The sequence below is a fragment of the Dama dama genome, chromosome 33 (assembly GCF_033118175.1).
Source record: "Dama dama isolate Ldn47 chromosome 33, ASM3311817v1, whole genome shotgun sequence".
In the NCBI taxonomy this organism is placed as follows: Eukaryota; Metazoa; Chordata; class Mammalia; order Artiodactyla; family Cervidae; genus Dama; species Dama dama.
In genome coordinates this window covers 74953766-74972241 of record NC_083713.1, presented here as the reverse complement: position 1 = coordinate 74972241, position 18476 = coordinate 74953766, and the positions used below count along the sequence as shown (strand labels likewise).

At 39.3% G+C, this 18476-nt stretch overlaps 1 pseudogene; it reads right to left on the bottom strand.

The window, feature by feature from the left end:
• The window catches only part of LOC133051028 (mitochondrial fission factor-like), a 47464-nt pseudogene extending 32197 nt beyond the window's left edge, over nucleotides 1-15267 (bottom strand).
• Between the last annotated feature and the right edge of the window lie 3209 nt (nucleotides 15268-18476).

Genomic DNA, 18476 nt, shown 5'->3' with positions numbered 1-18476 from the left:
GGTTCTTGCGTCTATGGGTAATGCAATCTCATTTATGCAAACATGTAAACATGCACATTCACATGTGCCTGCCGAGATTATGTGGTTTTGCAGGTGTGTCACAGCCTTTGTATGTAAACACCTGCAGAAAAATACCAAGAAAGATATTCAAGGAACTGGAAACAGTTGCTTCAAGAAAAAAGGAAGCCAAAGTTTAGAGCGAAAAAAGTATGCACTTTATGCTTATATTTCTGTTCTTAAATATTCTTTGTAAAGCCTACGTATTACTGTTGGGGAAAATGAGAGCCTTATGAGCAAACAAATAAAAAAGGTAGTTATTGGAAAAACGATGGCTGTAAACCTCTGAGGTCAGGAGACGTAAGTCAGTGGAGCAGGATTTTATTTCCGCCATTGTTGCCCTTACTGGTGGATACACCATGGACTGTCGTAATGAATGCATTTATAAACACTAATGAACAAAATTTCCTGTTCCAACAATCTCTGAATAATTTCTTATAATACATAATTCATCACAATTATGGGTACTTTAGTTGTCTCTTTTCTGTCCTGTTGGGAGTAATGGTGGCTTCTTTAGATATTTGGTAGTTGCCTTAGAGGCCTCAGTGAATTAAAAATGAGAGTTACATGGACAAGTTAATGCAACTAACTAAAAATTAGAAGAAAATTTTAGGATTAGCCAGTAACTTATGTGGACTCTAACTTGTTTTACCTATATATTGTGAAAGGCAGATTGATTATATTGCATATAGAATATGCAATAGAAAATGCATATATTGCATTTAGAATTGCATATTTAAAGAGTTCTAGAATCTCATCAACTATAACCTTCTGAAATTATTTACCTCTTAAGTGCAATAGTTCCCTCAAAATGCAAGCCTAAACTCAGCTTCTCGAGTCTCAACAGATCATTGTCTTAGTGTGAGTTTCTCCAGGAACAGACTCTGAAAAGGGAGAAAGTCAGACGATTTGAGGGTATAACATTGAAACATATACATTACCATATGTAAAATAGATAAGCAGTGCAAGTTTGAGGTATGACGCAGGTGATCTGTGAAACCTGGAGAGACAGGGTGGGGAGGGTGGTGGGAGGGGATTCAGGATGGAGGGGACACATGTTTATCTATGGCTGATTCACATAGATGTATGGCAAAAGCTTTCAGAATACTGTAAGTAATTTACCTGAAATTTAAATAAGCCATTAAATTTTTTTAAAAAGGGATTTTAATTGCAGCAGTTTATTTGGGAAATAATCTCAGGAAATACCAGTAAAGAAGTGCTGTCTTGAGACACAGAACAGAAGCAAGCCAGGGGGAGTTTGGTTTGTGATCAAGTCAGTCACCACTGCGGGCACTGGAGCTGAGTCCATGAGGCTGACTTGAAGCTCTGGGGGTTATACATAAACTCCCTGCTCTTCAGTGATCCAGGACTGTGACTGGCATAGTTAGTGCTCTGGCATACCTGCCCTGTGCAAAGACCCAGCATGTCCCCACAGCCAGACAAAATGCCCCAAGGAGCAGGCTCAGATGTTTCTACTTAGGCAGCCTTCAGCTTGTAGAGTTACATGCTCAGGGGAAAAGAGCAAGGCACTGAAGTATCACCTGTATTTCACCACTTGCAAGTTCATTCTGTCAGGTCACTTATTTTTGAAGAGTAGTCAATCACAAATGCTTAACAAAAAAAGTTCTATGAGTTTCAGTGGGACTAGCTATAGCATATGCTTCCAAATCTGTACAATTCTCCTTGGCATCCACAGGTCACTGTCTGATTCCAGAACTCACTGTGGGTACCAAAATCCAGGGATGCTCAAGTCCTTTACAGCCAGTCCTTAATAGTTGCTGGTTCTGCTTTCCCATGTTTCACTAATCACTGGTTCAACCAACAGTGGACTGAACCAGGGAATACAAAAGTTGGGCAAAAAGATTTTCTTTCTGTCCATCCTCCACCTCTCATTCTATATTCCTAACATCCTGGACTACTATTTCTCCTGGCAAGGTTTCTGGTGGAAGTGGAGTAACTCAGACCTTTGTTCCTGAGTGTTTGATCTAAACCCTGTCTCTAAATTCTCTCTCTCCATGGTAAGAGAGATCACAAGGTAAGGATCACAGCATTTACAATGTAGTAACTCCTTCCTTTGCCCACAAGTTCCACAGTATGAAGATCCCAAGCTGACCAGGCAATGGTCATGGCATTAGGTATTCAAAGGAGAAGGATGTAATTTATTTACCACCAAGTAGCTTGCTGGTCTTTTGAAGATGCAGAAGCATCCTGAGGGCTCAGCATTCATCTCTGCTGCTAAAAGGTTGATTGTTCAGCCTCAGTAGCAGCCGTATTTCCTTTGGTTAATGGGAACTCATACACCTGGACCCACACAACCTCTCTCTTCTGACTAGTACAGCTTTCTTCATAGTCCATTATGAATCACTGGACTTTCTTCTATCCACAAGGTGAGCAGGCTGGAAGATAATTCACCTCCTCTGGACAAAATATATTACTCATCTTGTTGATTTGTGCCTTGAGAGGTGATCTTTCATGGACATTGATACAAGTTTCAAAAATCTACAAACTTAATACCCATTGGCCCAAAGAACTTTGTATCTCTGAAATTCCAATGTTGCTGCCTCCATGCTCCTCTCAATAAGCTGAGACATGTGCCTCTGTGTTCTGCAGGCATTAAGCTAAAAGCTTAAATGTGGGCATGCCAGGGACAGCAACTCTTGCACTACTTAGCCATTGAGGACATCCCTCACCTGCCGTCTCACACATGCTTCTGCTCTGCCATCCTGGGTGTGGGTGTGGATATACCCTTTCCCCAGTGATCAATGATACTAGCATATAACTGTATTTTCTTTGAGTAAATCTGATAGAATTTTATCGGAGAGGTTTGCTGTGGTCTTCAAAAATGCCTCTGGATCTAAGAACTAACTCAGATATGGAAACCCAGCCACATCCCTGCTTTTGCTTTGTAGTAGTAATGTCCACAGTCTCCTCCTCTGCTCTTGATCTCTTGGTTCTTTCAGTAAATCAGTTTCACCAATAGCTGATCTTTGAATTTCTAGCAGTGACCTGGTCCCTGTGAATCAATATCTTTTTGGTGCTTGACACTGTTTAGGTTCACCTGATTGCTAACAGTTTAGGGCCAGATTCTCTGCTGTTCTGTAATAGATGAACTTTAACACAGTTATTTGAGGCATTTTATCCATTCATCAATATTCTTCTACTGCAGTTCTGTCACTTCCACTTCATTTTCAGTATGCCATCATTCCCTTTAAAGATCTGTTCCAGCAGTGTACTGAGGCTTGCTCAGCTATCCTTGTCAGGACATTAAACCTTGAGTTACAGAAATGTACCCCCACATCAATCAAATTTCCATTCTCAATCTGTATCATTTCTCCATCACCAGGGTTCAGCAAACTCCAGAATAATTCCTGAACTGTTATCCTAGTTCTGCTCATCCTCATTAGACAGTTCCTTCAGTACTTCTGTAAATAATGTCTTTCTTCCTCTATCAAGAGCAGGAAGGCATACTGAGACTAGACCTCTGCTAATCTTTAGCAAGGAGAAGCAAGAATCACTACCTTCTAAGTGATTCAGAGGAACCTAGATGCTTCTGGCTCTCAAGCCCAACCACCAGATACGCCCATCCAGACCTCAGGACCCCATTTCTTCCTATCTGCATCCTGACTTTAGCAAGAGAGACTTCTTAAGACTGTGCATTCAGCTATCTTTGTAAGTCTGCAACTAAGTCATCTAGTTTCAGGACGTGAAAACCTTTAAATTTGAACTTTCATGGAGACATTAAATTGAGAGTTGATTAACCTGAACCAGTAATTTTCTTCTGCCAGAGTTTCAATGACATTTCACTATAGTCAACCAAGGCACCTTCTTTTAACTATCATTTCCTTCCTATACCTCAAAGTGCTAGGGTTACCGCATAGACCTCTGCATCCACTTCCACCTCTAGCACAACTCAATCAACCATAGACAGAAGTCTTAAACTTTCTAATGTCATAACATGTCAGGTGTTATCAACCTTGATCTTACACCAACAATAAAGTTATCACTACCATTCGGACGGTAGATGATCCAAAGTTAGAAGGCATTCCTAAGATTTTCTTCTTAGAAATACTTTTAGTGCCAGAAATCTTGGTTTAGGTTTTCACTGGAAGGTAGTGCAATTAGTTTATTTGGAAAGTGATTCCAGGAAATACTAGTCAATGGGTGGGAGTTTGCGACAAGGAAGAGAAGGAAACCAATGCAAAGCGGGGGCCTGGAGTAAAGTGAACAAAGGCATATTAAAAGGCAAGGTCAGGGAAATAATAGGGCCAGTTTACATACGGCCTTGGGCGTGCATGCGTATTTTGTGACCTTATGGACTATAGCCTGCTAGGGTCTGCAGTCCATGGGTTTCTCCAGGTGAGAATACTGGACTGGGTCGCTGTGTCCTTCTGCAGGGGATCCTTCCCTGATCCAGGGAGTGAACCCACATTTCCTGCATTTCAGGCAGATTCTTTACTGACTGAGCCGCCAGGGGAGAACATACAGCCTTGTAGGTCATTATAAAAACTTTGAATGCTGTTTAAGATCGGGAGGTATTATAGAATTTTTATCAGAGAATTAAGTAATTTACATTTTAATGAGGAAACTTTGGCTACTTTGGTGTAAGTTTGGAAACGTTGGTGTAAACTGTGCATTGAATGAATGAGGACAAAGACCATAGCAGGAAGGTGGGTCAGGAGGTTTGAACAGGATGTCAGGTGAGATAGGATGCTGGCGTGGCCATGAGCAGTAGCAGTACCAGTGATGAGAAGCAGTCACAGTCTGGACATATTTGGAAGCAAACTCCAACATGATTTGTTAATGGATTTGATGTCAGGTTTGAGAGAATAATTGTGCAAGAATCTCTTCAGGGATTTGGCCAGAACACCTCAACAATGAACTGAGATAGCAAACAGCAGGTGAAGCTGGGTTTAGTGATGACACAAGTAAAGATATTCAGGATGCCGTTGGGCGTCCAGCCACGAGGGTGAGGGCTGGTCTGGTGTGGGGACAGCAGTTTCAGCCAGAGTGAGAGCGCAGGGTATGGGGAGCACGCGGGTCTACCGTCTGAGCTCCTGACCGGCCCGACCTGACGTGTCAGAGAAGAGAAAGGAGCAGCAGAGAAAGAGAATCAAAAGCCAGGAGAACACGTGGGAAATGAGGGTGCAGAGCCATATTTTACTGATAAATGGTCAGGAAAGGGTATTTACAGTGTCCTCATAAACTTCTTGTGTGTTTTGTTGTTGTCGTTGTTGTCATTGTTGCTATTGAGTTGTATGAATTGCTTGTGTGTTTTGGATATCAATTCTCTATGAGACATGTAATTTTCAATATTGTCTTTTTTGTACATTGCTAGATTCACTATTTTATTTTGTTGAGGATTATTCCATCTATGTTCATCACTAATATGGGGCTCTAATTTTCTTTTCTTATAATGTCTTGCTTCAATTTTGGTGTCAAATGTCCTTTTCTATTTTTTGGAAGAATTTGAAAAATATGAGTATAATTCTCTAGAGGTTTCTTCAAATCAATTTTTCTTTAAATTGGCCACTGATGCATCTGAGCCTGTCCTATTGCTTGTGGGAGTTTCATAATTACTTATTCCATCTATTGACTTATTATAAATCTATTCTTAGTTTTATTTTTTCTTGAGTCACTTTCAGTAGTTTGTGCCTTTCTAGGGATTTGTCCATTTCATCTAGATTATTAGATTGTTGGAAAACAATTTTTTATAGTGTTACCTTTTTTAAAAAAATTAAAAAATTTGCAATATCAGTAATAAGGTCCCCTTTTAATTCTTGATTTTCATAGATCAAATTGTCTTTCTTTTTTTCTGGGGCATTTTAGCTAAATGTTTGTCAATTTTTTTGAACTCTTCAAAGAACCAGCTGTGATTTTGTGACATTTATATTATTTTTCTATTCTCTGTTTTATTTTCACCCTAAAGTTAATTTTTTTTCTGATTTATTTGGGTTTATTTACTCTTATTTTGCTAGATTTTTAAGGCAGAGAAGTTCAGTAATTTATTTGAGATTTTTATTTTTAATGTAGCCATTTACTGATACAAACAATCAGATAATGGCAATTCTTTTTGAACATTGCTTTTAGGAAGATCCAAACCCATTCTGTCTTCACTAGTGCATGGGTTGCTGACTTTCAGTGTGATTTTGAGACTATTGGTTTTCAAGGTGACCGTGGAGGTGAGGGAAGGGTGATGAGAAAAGGACAAGCAAAATGCCATAAAGACTTTCATTATTGCTAAGATTCAGCTATCTTTCTTGAAAAAATGTTCCACGATGTTTCAAGCCTTTGACTAATTTACACACTCCTCTAAAAGGAGCTAATTCTGACAGCTTTTGATAATGTTCTCATTGTTTTTAAGGAGAAATGGATTTTTAGAGGTCCTTGCTCCACCACTCCCATGGATAAAGAAAGGTTCACATACTGAGATATGGAGGAGTTATTCTGGCTTTTACATGAGCTAACGTGGATTTTATACCTGTTTGTGGCTTATCAAGTAAACACTGTACATTTACTTTAATTATTAAAGAAAGGGTGCATTGGCCGAAAGTAGAGAAAGTCCATGCTAAAAACGAAGATTAAATGCTGGGGACCTGTCCTGTTGATCTGACGCCCTTCCCAAGGGCCACAGCCACACTGACTCACTGCGCATGCTGAGCTGCTCCTTTTTAATCTTTAGGGAATGTATCCCTGCTGCGTTTTGATGTTCTTTGCCCTGACAAGGCAGAAAACTGTGTTGACAACCGTGCTTCTTCTCCAGGGCAGCTCCTCAGAGTTATCTCAGAAGCTGTCTTCCGGGGTATAGTCCTCAGTGTGGCTCGTATAAAACTCTCTCCTGTTCATAATGTAGATTCTTTCCTGATTTTTTCCATCAACATCACTGATCTCATTTGATGTTTTTTATTATTAACCAGGATTTGAGTACCGGTATTCCTACATGTTAACATTCAAGAGAAAACCCGAAGGGAAATCAACATGATTATTAGTTAGCAAGCAATTTGGGACTAATCTACTGAAAATTCTTTGTCATTCTGACTTCACATGACTTAAACCACAGAAATACACTTGCAAATAAAATGTTGTGCAGAGTTTAATAGATATGAAGCATTCATATCAAAACTATCTTTTATCGAGGCAGAGGTGACAGGCCCTGTGCATTTCTGCTTGCCCTCTTTCTGCTTGTGGGCACCCTCAAGAAACCCTGGGATTTATTGGAAAATAAATGCAGTCTGAGAAATAAAGTAACAGTTGAATAAAGTAGGTCCATGAAATGATGTGATGGAAGGTGGCTTCTCTAACATCCACAGATGGAGATGTAGGTGCTAGAATTTCTAGTCCAAGCCAATGTTTGGAGGCAGTGTACCTTCAAAGTGGAACTACTCCTTACTCATCTTTTTATTTGAAGAATATTATAGGAGACAATAGTTCTCATTGTTCAGCCTGCCTGAGTAAACATTATAAGACTACAATCATTCTTATATAGATAGTACATTTGTAACTAACACTGAACAAAAGTACCCATAACAAACTGGATGAAAAATACAAAGCATTCCTTTATTTTCAAGGCCACTAAACTGTAAATGAACCACCGTTTCAAATTGATCTTGGGAAAATGGCTTTTATTTAGCTTCCCTGTTACTTTGTTTTCCTGTCAGTATAATAAAGAGTAACTGAAAAAGCAGTGGTGTTTAATAGCATCCCAGCACAGAACAATGGAAAACGTATTTCTCTGCACACAAAGAGATGAGTGAGACGACTTGCCTCAATGCTAAAGAGAAATAAATTAATTGGTCTTATTGAAGTCTTTGTTTTCTGTTGTTGTTTTTATCATATCAGAAATACCAAATGAGTCTGACATATATGTCAGTCTCTCTGTTTTGTATGAGATAGCACTTGGCTTTTTAATCTGCAGAAATAAGCTTTGGTGTGTTCAGTGATGTCAATCAAAGTTGTTTTTATTTATTTTTAAAACATTCAATGGAAAAGTAATCCACAATTCTCTTTCATTTGCCAGATCTTCTAATGTCTGTATTTCTAAATTGGGAGTTTTTAACTTCAAGAAAATAAGTAACTCAAAGGGTGTGCATTTTAAACACCACAGTGGTCAGAGAGAACATGAGGGTTTTGCAATGTGCTTCCTCTATCCCCATATGAGATCGAGTCGTGTGTAAGCACAAGGCTCTAAAGCAGGACTCAGAGATGAAGGTCTGTGGGAAAAATCCATCCCGGGGTCTGATTTTGTAGGGCCCATGAGTTCAAAATAGTTTTTATACATGTTAATGGTTTGAAAAAAAGAAGAAGCTTATTTGGTGACATATGAAAATTATATAAAATTCAAACTTAAGTTTCCATGCAAAGTGTTCATTGGAACACAGTTATGCTCATTTTTTGACATATTATCTGTAACAGTTCTGCTACAATGTCAAAATCAAGTAGTTGCTAAACCTGTGATACTTACTATCCATCCCTTTGCAGAAAGGACTATCCGAAGGTCTCAAATCTAGCAGGGCCACAGGCTGTTTTCACTTCCTTATTCTTTTATATTGCCTTATTTTTCATTCACCCATGCATCCTATTGCTTTGATTTCTGCCTATACTGTTTTATTATATTTGTAATAAATTGCATTTATAAATCATGGAGCAAACCCTCTACATGTCTAGGTTTCTGTTCTTATCATTCATCTTCCCTTCTCCTTATGCCTACTACAGCACCAGAGAGTTAAAAATACACTGTAAAACTCACTTTGGCTTGATCCTCTGGGTGTTGCTAACTACCAGTCTTACTCCTTTTCTTTCTATCTTAAAAGGGTTAAAGTCCATTTCAAGAAATCATCAAACCTGTCAATTCCTTCATCTCTCCAGGTTACCACTATATGTTACCGAATCCTTTCTTCCTGGGGAAAGAGTTGTATCATTTGTACTGTGATTAAAGCTAGAATGAAGCACCAGTCAGAATTAGTCAGTTCAGTTCACTTCAGTTGCTCAGTCGTGTCTGACTCTTTACCAACCCATGAACCAGAGCATGCCAGGCCTCCCTGTCCATCACCAACTCCTGGAGTTTACCCACACTCATGTCCATTAAGTCACTGATGCCATCCAACCATCTCATCCTCTATCGTCCCCTTCTCCTCCTGCCCTCAATCTTTCCCAGCATCAGCGTCTTTTCAAATGAGTCAGCTCTTCACATCAGGTGGCCAGAGTATTAGAGTTTCAGCTTCAGCATCATTCCTTCCAATGAACACCCAGGACTGATCTCCTTAAGATGGACTGGATGGATCTCCTTGCAGTCCAAGGGACTCTCAAGAGTCTTCTCCAACACCACAGTTCAAAAGCATCAATTCTTTGGTGCTCAGCTTTCTTTATAGTCCAACTCTCACATCCATACATGACCACTGGAAAAACCATAGCCTTGACTAGATGGACCTTTATTGCCAAAGTAATGTCTCTGCTTTTTAATATGCTATCTAGGTTGGTCATAACTTTCCTTCCAAGGAGTAAGCGTCTTTTAATTTCATGGCTGCAGTCACCATCTGCAGTGATTTTGGAGCCCCCCAAAATAAAGTCAGCCACTGTTTCCACTGTTTCCCCATCTATTTGCCATGAAGTGATGGGACTGGATGCCATGATCATAGTTTTCTGAATGTTGAGCTTTAAGCCAACTTTACTCTCCTCTTCCACTTTCATCAAGAGGCTCTTTAGCTCTTCTTCACTTTCTGCCATAAATAACTAATACCAGAGAGGGTATGGAGAAAAGAAACTTTTTACACTATTTGTGGGAATGTAAATTGGTACAGCGACTATGAAAAACAGTATAAGACTTTTTGTATTCAAATGTCTATAATATGCATTCTCATAATAAGCAGAGGAAATTTTTAAGAACAGTATGGAGATTGCTTAAAAAACTAAAAACAGAGCTACCATATGATCCTGCAATCACAGTCCTAGGCATTTATCAATAGAAAACCATAATTCAAAAAGATACAGGCACCCTGGTGTTCGTGGCAGCAGCGTTTAAATAGCTAAGACGTGAAAGCAATCTTGGTGTCCACTTACACGATGAACAGATAAAGAAGATGTGGTATATGTACACAATGAAATATTATTCAACCATAAAAAAGGATGAAATAATGCTATATACAGCAACATGGATCGATCTAGAGAATGACAAATACCACGTGATATCACTTACATGTGGAATCTAAGTATATATACAATGTGTCAGTTCCTCAGTCGTGTCCAACTCTTTGCAACCCTATAGACTGTAGCCAGCCCTGCTCCTCTGTCTATGGGATTTTCCAGGCAAGAATACTGGAGTGGTTTGCCATTTATATGTGAGCTTATTTACAGAAAAAAAGTAGATATACAGACATAGAAAACAAGCTTATGGTTACCAAAGAGGAAATGGGGAGGGATAAATCAGGAATTTTGTATTAACATATACACACTACTATAGATGAAATGTAGGGAGACCATGGGGACGGGGAAGACTGGCATGCTGCAGTCCACTAACACGGCATATAAGATTATAAATCACCTAAACTTTGATAAATAAAAGTGAATTCACTAACTAAAATATTCTTTATAAAGAATAGTTAAACTTAAGAGTCACAAATACACGTCTCTTTAACTTATTCTCTTTCTCCTAGGCACAAATGTTCTGAATCCAAGGACTAAGACCTAGAATATAAAATAGAAAGTGGTAGGGGAAAAAAATTTGCGCTTCTAATAGGGAAAGAATAGTTGGATATTTGTCTACCTTAAAGCCTCAGAGATCATAATTCCAATCAAGATTTAATGATTTTTCTTTGTTTTTAGTCTCCCCATCTCAAGCATCTTAAAATTGATATAAAATTGCAATAACCAATTTCCTTGACATATAAATGGATTTCCATTTTATATTGACATGGCAAAGTTTTCAAAAATTGTTTATTATTTATAACACTCGTTTTCTTTTTAAGATATATATATAGATTTTCCAGTTATGTTTTTTTATCTATGTGTGTTTGTGTGGGAGAGGAGTACCTCCAAAATTTTCTGGAAGCCTGACTACTGATTTAATACATTTTCAATTGCAGTCCAGGTTGTATCCTCAAGAACAAAGACCAAAGGCCAATTAGAAATACATCCCTTTGATTATAATCCTGTTTTGCCTTTAAAGAGATGTTAATTTTCCAAGTCCCTGCAGATGGATATGGAGCACAGATGTGCACAGCAGTAAGTGAACAATATGTAGGCATGTACCTTATTTTCCAACGTAGCAGTTGAAAATGGCACTAAACCTAATTAGCTCTCAAAAATGATTTAGAAGGACAGGAATTGGAAGGAGAGTCAGAGCCAGACAATATGTTGCTAAGTTTTGAAATAGAAACATGTCTTTAGTAGAGAGTCTTAAAAAAGATTCATATGTGGGAAAGAGCATGATCAAGCTTCGCTCAGAGTTGACCCCAACTGTGATTTCATCAGCCTCAGTCTTCTCAGGACTCTGCAGTTAGCTGGACAGGGCTTTTCTTTTGAACCTTAGAACCCCATTTTCACAAAGGTGGATTCTGCCAGTTCTCCTGCTTTGGACCTCCACCTGTTCAGTCCCAGTTCTTCAGAGCCTCTAGTTCTTGCGTCTGTGATGTGCTCATTGACCCTGTCTTTGAATACCACTGTCTCCTCTTATTAATCTTGACCTTAACTCTAGAGCTCATCTTCTCAGTTAAACTTCTATACGTGGTTTCCTTGTTTGGGTTTGGACTTCTAAGAAAGTTTCCAGGGACATAACCTTATCTCCTTAGAAATGTCTAAATATATGATGATAACAACAAAGTTAGTGATAATATGCATTCATGAGTCCTGGAAAATGTACCATTTTCTTAAGGACATTTTGGGGGTTTTGTTGTTTATTTTGTTCTAATACCAGAGGTTTCAGTAAGGCTGGTTTGACAGCATAGTTGACCTTGTCTCAAGAGAACAATTTCCTAAAATTTTAAGGTTAAAAAAAAAAAAGAATATTGGGAATTGCTAAAGGAAAAGTCAATGAACTACCATCTCTGTCATACCTATATTTGGTGAAAATATTCTCTTTAGCTATTAATGGGACTTGCCTGGTTGCTCAAAAGTGATGAATCTGCCTGCAATATGCGAGACCTGGGTTCAGTCCCTGCGTTGGGAAGATCCCCTGGAGGACGGCATGGCAACTCACTTCTGCATTACTGTCTGGAGAATCTCCATGGACAGAGGAGCCTGGTGGGCTACAGTCCATGGGGTTGCAAAGAGTCAGACATGACTGAGCAATGAAGCACATAGCTATTACTACATCTTGTGCACACAGAGCCACAAAGACCAATGCTGTTTAGATATATGTGTATGAAAAGTAAATTCTATAATCTAAACTAAGACATGTGGCCATTAATTTCTTCAAGACTTACTTATGTAAAACACTACAGATACTGGTAAACATACCTATTTTCACTCTTTAATATGTAGAGAAAAAACAGAGCATTTTTGTCCTCACAAATAATTTAAAAGGATTGAAGGAGGCTTTCAGACATGATGAAATTTTCTCTATTCAGCACATCATTCCTTCATTCCTTCAATGCTAGCCCTAAGTCTTGCTTCATCTATAAGTTGCTTCCTAGCTCTTCTCAGATATACCCTTCCTGGCTTCTACGCTTTGCTGTTCAAATTACCCATAAATTAGTGTTTCAAGGTGACATGTTTTATAATGAACACAGAGTGATTCCCACTACCAGGAAGTAACCCATTCCTTCCCCCCTTGCCACTTTTCTCCCTTCTGCCAAAAGATTGTCCTCAACTAGGAAGAAATGTGTTCTCTTCATGAAAAAACACAATGTTGAGGTGATTTCTACATTCTGAAGTTTCTCTCAGAGGCATTGACTTGACCAGAATCATATTTTCCAGTTTTGAAAAAAAAATACATGCCCATGTTCCTCTTAAATAAAATTCTACCCTCTATGCAGCTTAAGACAAATATGAAGTTTTATACAAAAGATAATCTTTACATTATTCTCAAATTATCACTGATTATTGAATTACTTTTGTAACTAAGCAGAGATTGAGAGATTTTTCTTTCTCTCCACTCAGATCTGCTTGATCTTATTACTCAGTGATTCACCTATCAACCTGATATACACACAAGCATACACAAATACAAATGCATATTTTGTGTGTGTGTGTGAGAAAAGCAAGGTCTATTTAATACAGCAAAATTTTTGTAATAATTATTTCTTACAATTAAAAAAAATAAAAATCCTCTATCAAATAACCTCTCTGAACTAATCTGGAAATGTTTGAAGATGTAGTTACATATTTTTATATTTCTTAATTCTTTTTTCTGATTGGCACAAAGCAGGTACACATTGAGTGTTTTGCCTATAGGCCAGTGATTTGGGAGTCTCTGCATTGGGATTTCACCCAGAAACCCATGGTGGTATTGGCTGCTTCTCAAAAAGAAAAGCCAAAAAGCAGTTTGCTCCCACCTGGGTAAGTAGAACTTTTAGCCTGTCATTTCTGAAAGTGGAAGCATATTAATTACCAAGAGGAGATCTTCTCTGCAAACTTCTAAACAAAAGAAGTGGGAAAAGTTTAAAAGCAAAGTAGTGATAGTCTGTTAATTTAGCAGCAAAGGTGCTGCTCTACTTTGTCAAACTATCACAGTTCTCCTTTCCCAGTCTACTCAAGCCTGGAAGAAGCAGTGCATCAAGGCTAGGCTGCTTTTCTGTTATTTAAAATAGGTTGCAGCTCTTTGATTTTATAATAGGAAACTGAGGCTCACAAGGTGTATTAACTAGAATCAGAGAGTTTTTCTCAGTTTCATCCTGAATGTAAACAAAGTTGGTTTCCCTGAGGAAGGAATCTGGTCACAAATCAATGACCTTGTAATTATGTTCCCACTTTACTTAACTATTATGAAAGCTAAGAGCAAAGAATCGGACGCTTGTGTCACTCTAAGACGTGTTGAATTCCTAACCCCTAATATGATGATATTAGGGTTGGGCCTTTGAATTGGGGTTCTTATAAGAGACCCCACAATGTCCCCTTACTGTGCTTCCTCAGGCTCTCACAAGAACCTGACCATGCTGGAACCCTGATCTCAGACAAAGCCTCCAGAAATGTGAGAAATAAGTTTGTTTCTTTATAATGTAGCCAGTCTATGGTATTTTGTTATGGCAGCTGAAACTAGGACATTAAGTGTTTATTTTAAATAAAATATTCTGACTTGGCTCGATAAAGCCGGTTGTTTCATTTTTAATCTTTTACCCTGAAATTACAGTGAAGACAACATTCTTCCTTGTATACACAAACTAAGTACATGTGTGTGGTTTCTCTTCACAATATGAGATTCATTCCACTGTCTTGACTTTACCAATTGTGCTTCTCTGCTCAAGATACCTCTTAGCTGTAGCAAATCCTCTCTGTATGCTGTTTGTTTCATGAATCAAATCACAGGCTCTTTGAGTATTAGGACCAAGGGGCTAGATATTCTGTCCCTAGACATTCATGAAAATATGATAATGAAATTAAGTAATTGATTTTTTAAATCTTGCTGGAAATATTTCAAGAATAGAGCAATCTGGGGATTTTCTTGGTGGCCCAGTGGCTAAGTTTCTGTGTTCCCAGTGTTGGGGGGCGGGGGGGGGGGGCGGGGCAGGTTTACATTCTTGTCGGGGAACTAGATCCCACATGCCAGAAATAAGAACCCGCATCCTGCAACTAGAGATCTCTCACGCCACATGAAGATCCTGAGTGGCACAACTAAGACCTGGTGCAGCCAATATAAATAAACAAATATTTCAGAAGAATAGAGCAACCTGGCAACTCCCTGCATCTTCCAGTTTCTCCATCCTGTTTGGTAATATATCTCTTATTGTACCAATCTGTCAAGATTTATACTTCTAATTGGTGGGGCAGGTTTGCTTTCCTGCAATAATTCATTCATGCATGTATTTAATGTCTCATATGCGTTTTCTGTGCCTGTGCCAGACACGGAGGCCACAGTAGCAGACAAGTACGATAGTCACGCTCTCAGACTCCTTGTGTGTGCCGTCTCTGGTGTATCCCATTCCCTTGGTCCACGCTTCCTACCTTGCCCTCCTTTTTATGGTGATGACCTCCTGCCGCGTTGCTCATCGTTGCCTCTATATCTGCATCTTTGTTGTGATGTCGCTCTTCAAAGGTTGACTTGAATTCCACCGTGGATGTCATGGGCCCTTACTGTGAACTGACACAGACAGGCTCAGCTCAACTGCCCCAGGTCCTCCAGTCCTCAGAACTTTTCTTAGCTGAAGCAAAATGCCCCAGGCTCCACACTGGCGTCACAGAGGAGGTCTGTGGAAGAGTTGAGGACCCGGGCTCCTGTCCATGCAAGTGTTCAGGCCTAGGGTCTACCAGCAGGCTCTTCTCATATCTGCTGCAGGACTCAGCCCCTGAAGTCTCTGCGAAACAGAAACATTTGCAGCTTCCTGATGACGTAACTAAAGCCCACTTTCTTCTATGACTGGCATTTTCTTGACACCCTCCTTCCTAAATAAAAACCACTTTGCCTCAGACATTTTTGGGAATGCAAGAAATGAAGCTCTACTTCAAGCAGTGGCACACCCTTGCAGGTTTTAGGAGATATGTCCTTGGGCAAAATGGTCTTCTTTGTGAAACTCTGGTCTCTCACTGAGGCAGTGGGGTACCTGTCTATACGTAAGATGAGCTTAAGTCCTGCCTGCGAACTCAGTGTTAGTGAGGTAATGGGTGCTGGATATGAAGGCAAAGGTGATGAACTCAAAGTCTCCAAGAATAAATTACAAGATTAAAAAAAGGAAGAAATTGACAGACTGTAAGAGACTCTGGGGACAGCAACCAAATGATATTGGCCAACTTTATTTAGGTTCTGATTTTAATCTGTCAAATTAGGCACGATAGTTTCAGGGAGAATGGAAGAGATAGAGAGAGGCTATGAGTAAGATAGCTGTGGACATTTGGACACTTACTTGACACTTGGTTCTATTAACCAGTTTAATTTTTGTGCATGTGGTGTGCCAATGGTCTTGCAAGTGTGATTTTTAAAGAAAAAAAATCCCTTACATTTTTATGACTGTGAGCTATTTACATACAAAATTATATATTGCCTGGAATTAGTCTCAGTATAATCCATTGGAGACAGTGGGGGTGGGGGCATAAAGTTAACAGAAATATTTGTATATTATGAATTTTTGAATATAGATAATAAGTACACTGGGTGTTATAACATAATGTTATTCTACTCTACTTTTGTGTATGTTTGAAATTCCAAGTTTGGAGAACAAAGATTATACAAGGGGCAATTCAGACAAGGAGACACTTAGAACAGTATTGAATAATCTGGCTTATGGAAATGGAACTGTGTAGGTACCAGACTCCAAATAACTTACATTGAAATCTGCCTCAAGCACTGTATGACTAAACAATGCACAATGATGCATTGTATCACGGCCATGACCACACATTTTTTATTTTTGTAGTGTAGAAAAAGTTTCAAATGCTCACTAGAAACAAAGAAACACATTACTCTGTGTGGTGGTTTGTGTGCGTGCTTAGTCATAGCCAACCCTTTGCGACCCCATGGACTGTAGCTTGCTAGGCTCCTCCCTCCGTGGAATTTTTCCAGGCAAGAATACTGCAGAGGATTGCCAGTTACTACTCTCCCAACCCAGAGATCAAACCTCAAGTGGCTCTAGTTATCAAGAATGCACTTACCAATGTTACGCTGAGAGTTGTTCAAAACTTCCCTAAGACCTGAAGAAAAGACTGGAGGATATTCAAGACAGACAAAATGGAGAGAATATGAAGGGGTGAGGAAGGACACAGGTACCGTATGTCACCCACAGAGAATGATGAAGGACACGAGGAACAAGGGAGAGAGGGGATGAAGTAGACTCATCCAGGTAAGTAATCCCAAAAGCTCTGGGCATCCCTGGAGCCTAGAACTTCCTGTTGACTGGGTCGGTTTTCAGCCACCATGCAGTTTGGGCAGATCACTCTCATTAGACTGCTTCAATAAGATGATGTCCTTCCGTAGGAATACAGAATCAACTCTATATCCCAACCTTTGCATCTGTGAAATCAAATGCCATTCTGGAAATATTGGTTATTGTGTTGCTAATCAGATATAATACTTTAGGTAAAGCCTAGACATTCATTAGAAGGTGGATAGCTTCAATCCACAGTTCTATTGAGGGCGATGGAGAATAAAAAAACAATTGATGACAAGCTGTCTTGGGATCCAATTTCTGACAGTTTATTGATTTTATTTGTGGTTCATTAAAAGTCACTATTTTCTTTTAGTTCATCCAGTGATGTAATTAAAGGCAAGATTTTGGAGGTCATTGAGCAGTTTCATTGAGCAGCTGAAATAAAGGGTCCTACTTATATGAAGTATGATATACAGAATCTAAAACTTGTAATAAGAGACAAAAAGAAACTAGTAGCTCTTGAACTGGGTGTGAGCAATCACAGCACCTCTCTTTTTGAAGGCATTTGAGGGAGACTAGATATTATACTAGAGAAGGAAATGGCAACCCACTCCAGTGTTCTTGCCTGGAAAATCCTAGGGACAGGGAAGCCTGGTGGGCTGCCGTCTATGCGGTCGCACAGAGTCGGACACGACTGAAGCGACTTAGCAGCAGCAGCAGCAGATATTATACTATATGCATTCTTTTGAATATATTAACCTAAAATAAATTCTAATATTAAAATTACCTTTGCACTTTTTGCCCATATACAAGGAAGTACCAACTTTCTGTCACTCACATCTTCCTCAAGTAAGTAAGTATATATGAGAATAGTGCTGAGACTGAGGTACTGAAACCTAAAATTTTTTCTGAGAAATGAAAATATGATCAGAAAAGACATCTTTCTCCAGAGAGCAACTTCAGGATGAGTGATACTGACTAAAGATGGAAGAGTTTCAGAATGAAAATGTACAAAGGAAAACACATCAAAAGATGACAGGCCGCTATCTACCACACAGAGAAGAAAACATCTAGATTAATCTTCTTTCCTTAGAAAGCACTTTATTAAGTATGTGAATTTAAATGTTGGTCAATCACGAGAAACTTCTTTAGGTCACCAGATAAATTCTGGTGAAGTCATTTCTCTTCCTCTTTTAATTTATCGCAGCTTGGGGACCAGGTTGTCATTTAAATGTTGGGTGGGGAGGGAATCATGGAGTGAAGAACCCTGGCAGCGGGATTAAGGTGCTGAGCAGGCATTGACTGAGCGGTGAAGGGGAGTCGCCTGGAGAGAAGGACGTGCCCCATCGGCAGGCGCTGGCAGAGCCAAACCCCACAGGCACACGGTCCAAAGCCCTCCCAGCACCAGGACCAAAAGACGGGGGTGGGTTAGCTCTGCGTGTTCTTCCACAAGAGGACCACAGAGCCTGACTT